Genomic DNA, 6000 nt, shown 5'->3' on the forward strand with positions numbered 1-6000 from the left:
GAAATTTATTCGAGGGCTCTATAACAAGGCATATATATTATTTGCTAGACAAGTATTGGATTTTATTTCTTGTACTTTATACTTTTGAATCGGTTTACTATATATAGAGAAAGAATAACAAAGCATCAATAATAATATAGATCATGTCGAATGAATATGTAATATGATAACCCAATATCTAAATGTAAAAATGTATCGAAATTATATCTCATATTATTTATCTTACATATTTATTGTGTCTTAATACACTTATATGGAATATATAACCCGCAATTTGAATTGATGGGTTGAAGCCGGAAATGATGTTATATGGAATTTTAATTCATGGATAAAAAAGCCCCATAGAACCTGGGGAAAGCCTTCCAAGAAAACAAGATATTGGAAGTTGCGATAATTTCATGACACTTCTCATCACCCCAATGAGAACGCCAGAAGAAAGGCACGCTGCACGGTGAAGGGGTCCTGAAAGGCAATCATCATGATCTTTGCAGCGATGCTGTTATGTTTTTGTGTCATCGAATGATGTGCTGGGTCAACGATTTGCGGTGATCTTGAAGATAAGGACCTAACTTTTTGCAGCGTGTGCGAGTTCAAGACGAACCATTTTTCCAGCCGGATTCAATGGGTATTAGATCTTTGTTTCACGTCGGCCCCAACTATATCTTCATACTTTACAAGGCTATGTCAATTCCAACGTAAGTTAGGGGCTGGAAAAACAACCACCTCGACTGGTGGGAGTGTTTGGCGTCTTTGCCTCATTGACAGAAGCAATCAAAGACCAGTTAATTCTGTAGAAAGTTTCACGAGTTTCGTAAAACAAAGTTGTTCGCTTGTGTATGCATAGATAAAACCCTCTGCTGCCCCGCAAATCTGGCAGGTCCTCAGATTGGTAATAAACGTAAAAAGCCTTGAAGCTGCATGCCACCGAGAAAGGGTAGTACTTGGATGTGGCCTGTTAGTGACCCTCTAGTACTTAAGTCAGTTTATATTCGAGGGAGAATATACAGAGTGTACAAAGCAAGTTTAAGGTGCTTTCTATCAATCACCGCCAAACTCCAGGACCCACTAAATGTGCATATCTACACCGAGTGTATGTTTTGTCTAGATCCCTTTTACACCGGCATATAGAAATTCATTACAGCTCTTACAAGAAGTTTTGAACTATGCTCTTACAAGAAGTTTTGAACTATCATTGATTTTCAAGTGCATTGTTCAAGTGTCTCACCTTTATCGCTAGAAATTGTTGTGCCTTCTCACCACTACACGAAAATGAAATGGGAAAAATGTATTCATACACCCGAATGAGTCAAGATCCTTGTAAATTTTTTACTTAAAGTTTAACCCAATATTATGACACCCGAGTAGTTTTCGGTAATGTGCAATGATTTTTTGGGAGGATTTACTAAATCGAGAGGATCTCAATCCATCAAGCCACGCGGCTGACATCGACAAGTAATATTAATTAGAGATCATTCGTAATCTTAAAGTGGTAAAGCTGGTACAAGAGCTTCCAAGTTTTGTCCCTTTTTAAGTGGCCTCAGCTTTCTGGAATCCCGAGGCGCTTTTGAAAGGCAACATTAAAATCTGTAAAGAAATTGGGCAAAATAAGGAAGAAGAAGATAAAGTCAAGACTTCTAGATGATACATATGATTCACTAAATTCAAAAGAAGCCGACTAGCAGTCAGAAAGCAGCGTCCTCCATCACATAAGGAATAATTTCTGGAATTTTCTCACTAGGGGCTTCGTTAGGCAATCATTTTACACCAAAGTTCATTTTCCTTTTGGAAAAAGGAGACATGGATAATTGGAGTGCCAAAACTTGACATAAAATGATACTTACTTATCAAAAATTAGGAAATGTATATTAATTACCAAAATTGGAGTAAAATAAATTAGTTAAATGTCAACGGTGAGAAAATCCATCTAAAATGCTGATTTGATATTTTTTCGATGAGATAAGTGCAAAATGAAGTCGTTTGTATACTGACATGGTTAGATATGCCGAAACGATGTCGTTATGCATGTTGATGTAGTTAGATAAGCAAAAAACGCGTCGTTTTGCCTCAAATTTGAATTTTAATATAAATATTAAATAAATTAAATTTACAACTAAATTATTTTACAAAAAGGAGGAAGAAGAAGTTGCAGAACGCATTAGGTGAGGACTGTGCAAGCCCTTCCCCGTTTGCAACCTCCTCCTCTTCCTCTTATTTGTTTACTTATTTATTATAAAGTAATTTAGTTTTAAATTTAATTTAATTATTATTTATATGAAAATCAAAGAAGAGGCAAAACGACATCCTTTTAGCTCTTCTTTGTTGAATTAGCTCTCCGTGAGCCACATATGCAAGTTATATTATTAGAAAAATGCCATGTATGATTTCTAGGAGTCTTTATTGGACTTGGCATTTAGATGTCTCAATTTTTCAAAAAAGTGATACTTATGTGTATCTTTCGTACCTTTTGATACTTAAATGTCTCCCGTATCAAGTTTTGACATTTATGCTATACTTTTGTCAAAAAAGAAGTCAGCATTATGTTAAGATATCAAAATAGGTAGAAATCTGTATCACTGGTTCGCAATATCAATTGGTCACAAATCCGTATTGAGAACCCCGTCTTCTAAATTATCCCAACGGGACAGAGGCATATCTAGACTTCGCTTCTAGATAAGGAAACTAAATCAAACATTTGCAGCAATACATAAGGTAAGCTTCTTAAATGTACATTCCAGAGAGATGGACTTCACAAATAACTGAGGCAAGCTAGCTTTCCAAGCCCAACCTACAAATCCACAAGTAAAAAAAAAAAAAAAAAAATGGGTCATAAAAAAGTGCATGGTCGAGGTCTCCTAGGTTCTTGTGGGGCATCTGCGGAGGAAGAGTCAATTGTAAATATAACATTAAAGAAAACTTCAGTTCCTCATCTTTTGAGTCACCCATGGTACCCACAAGTAACTCCGCGACACTATGTAACGTTGAAGGACGATCCTGTTTGTCATTGGCTGACGAGGATCATACATGCCCTGGGACTTCTGAAGAGGTGGCTTCAGGATCCTCGGAAGCAGACTTTGGCACGACAACAGACTCGGAAATATAAGGCCTGGCAATCGAATGTAGGGTCACAAAAAAATCGGAAATCTGAACTTGGCTCGGCTCCGCTCCTCTCGGTTTTCCTGAAAACGTTATTCAAGGCCTGTGCAGACGATATGCAAGTCCGTTGGGCCATCGAGCGGATGAGCGTATATAGGCGCTCTGAAATGATCCATATGTCATGGACCGAATGTACTCAAGGCACAGCATGCTTAGGAGGTGGCCAAGATGATTGAGCGACTCCTGAAACTTTGAAGAATTTAGGGTTTTCATGGGACTTTAGAATATTCCTAGAGGTATATGGGCAATGCACACTTTATTCTAGAGAATTCTTGCAATTAATGAGGCAGGTGAAAAATAAGGAGATTGGATCTCAATCCATTGCTAGATTAATGGGAGATCCACCGTTGTAATTAGAGAGGTTCAAGTGTTTATTGGCTGCCATCTCTTTCATTTGTAGCATCTCCAAAATCCAACACAGGAAGAAAAATAGAGCATTCTCTCCCAAAAAGTGATCGGCAAATGGAAAGGAAGGCTAAGCTTAGGGTAGGAAGCTTAAGTGACGCATAATCTCAAGTAAGAATGTGCAAAGGAATCGGAAACCGCTTGGAACCGGACCAAACTAGAATCGGTCCAGTTCTCGGCTCCAATTTGCCAGAATTGTTGAGTATTGGTCTGGTTCTTGATTTCAAGTGTGGAGCCACTCAACCTCCCACTGATCGGGCCATATATATATATATATATATATATATATATATATATATATATATATATATATATATAAAAGAAGAAATTCCAACTCAATTACTTAATTGTTTTGTAGTTTTTTAATCAATATATATGTACATATATATTTGTAGTATTGGACATTATTGACTAATTTTGTCTCTCAGGTGTGTAATAAGATTAACCCCCTACTTTTATTCATTCTATTAATTCATTTACTTGTTTTCTCAGTCAAAATAAAATAAACAAATTAAGATGATGGAGGAGACTGATTGGAGATGTCCATAAATGTTGCGACGCTTTGTCATTATGATACAATATTAAGAGCTAATGACTCATTTTAAGAGCATGATTAGGTCTCTCCTTAACCATCCCCGTGATTAAATTAGGTTGATGTTGAAAAAAAATGGATCAAACAATTAATATTTTGACTTCTGTGAAGCTTAGGACTTTTAACATAGAGTTTAATTCTCCATGTGTTCCTAGTGTTGGGAAACCCTAAAAGGACCACACTATGACCTTTGGAGAAATTAAGTTCCTAGCTAACAAGTATTGTTGATTTATTCTGCTTTATAGTTTTCAATCCTTAATCAAAATTAGTGGCTCGCAATTCAATTTGAATTTAAGGCCAAATAAGCGTTAGTGCTCTATGTAGAAACTAGGTTCATCATGATATCAATCGATGAATGCAATTTTATAAGAATTGGAGACTGGTTTCATTGACTCATTGGGAATCGGACCATGCTAGGTGGATTCATAGAATTAATGGGCGGTGCCTGAATCCAAAATGGGAACCATCCAACCGGACTATGCTCACATCTAGTCTCAAGTGTAGTAATTTTCAAGCCTTTGAATTTTAGATGATTTTCTTATATCATTGAATGTTAGTCAACCTTCATATTTGAGAAAATATTAGGTACATCTTGTGTGTCAGCATAGCAAACAAGAAGGGGGATTATAAGGCGACATGTGTCTATGTGGGTGCAAGTGTTTAGACCATTTTGAAGTCTCTCCTCTCTCTCCTCTGAGCATTCTCTCTCTTCTCTCGCCTGACTCTCTCTCTCTTCACCGCCCCCTCTCTCTCCTACTGAGCCATTGGCCGACTGACGAACTACTGCACACAGCTAACAAATTTTGTGATGGCGAAGGCAACCTTTCGAGGCAGAGGCGGAGGCCGTGCGGACGAGGGCTTAGTCGTGATTCGAAGGGAGAGAGAGGGCACAGCCAGGATCTCTCCGGAGAACCCATTGTACGAGAGGTTCAGCATCCTGAAGAGGCTCCCAAGCTCTGTGAGTGCTTTGGGAAGCGACCCATTGAGCGAGGTTGTGGAGGTTCTTGATCTGGGTTGGGACCGAATTGGAGAGCAAGTTTTGGGAGAGATCAAGAGAGAAGAGTGAGGTTGCATTGAAGAGGCGGGAGGGGATAGGCTTGGAGAAGTTGTCGTTGGCAAGGTTGAGCTGAGCCCCACATGGACAAGTGTCGCGTTATCATACCTCTTTTTATTTGTCACGTGGGCATACAAGATGTACCTAATATTTTCTCTTCATATTTTGGTCTTACCATATTCCTACTTTGATTGTTTGCCACCAATCTAGTGATGTTCAAACCTAGAGCTAATCAGTCGCCTCAACATGACCATAATTACATTTTGACAATTCCGTTGCCATCTCTAAAAGCATTAGGTAAATGCCATTACATATAAAGAAAGATTTTTCCTTCTAGGCTAGCTTTCAGGTAGGATGATACCTGATTGTTTTGTATAATCCCTTCTTCTAGAAGAAAGCAGGACAATATCTAAATTTTGACAAGCATAAATGGACTATTAACGCATTAATGACATATGTAATCCCCAAATTTTCCATCTAGCACTAAAGACTTTTGGGCGATTCATATATAGGGCAACAGAATAGCCATCAGCATCCTTCCAATTTGTTAATCATCTAACCCTACATGGTGATATAATCGCCACATTCATCAGTACTTTTAAGCTTGCCATCTGTGTAGTAATTTCTCCACAACAATTAAAGTGAGGATTATTTCAGAAATTTGGAAGCGGGTTCTCTTCGACATGGCATCTTAAATTTCCATAATTTTGATGGGTAAATAATACTTGATTTATCTAACGCATCCATTATTTTGTTGCTCCATATTGCACGTGTTAGTCTGGGGCAGCGATTGTCA

Source organism: Eucalyptus grandis, chromosome 3 (genome assembly GCF_016545825.1).
Source record: "Eucalyptus grandis isolate ANBG69807.140 chromosome 3, ASM1654582v1, whole genome shotgun sequence".
Classification (NCBI taxonomy): Eukaryota; Viridiplantae; Streptophyta; class Magnoliopsida; order Myrtales; family Myrtaceae; genus Eucalyptus; species Eucalyptus grandis.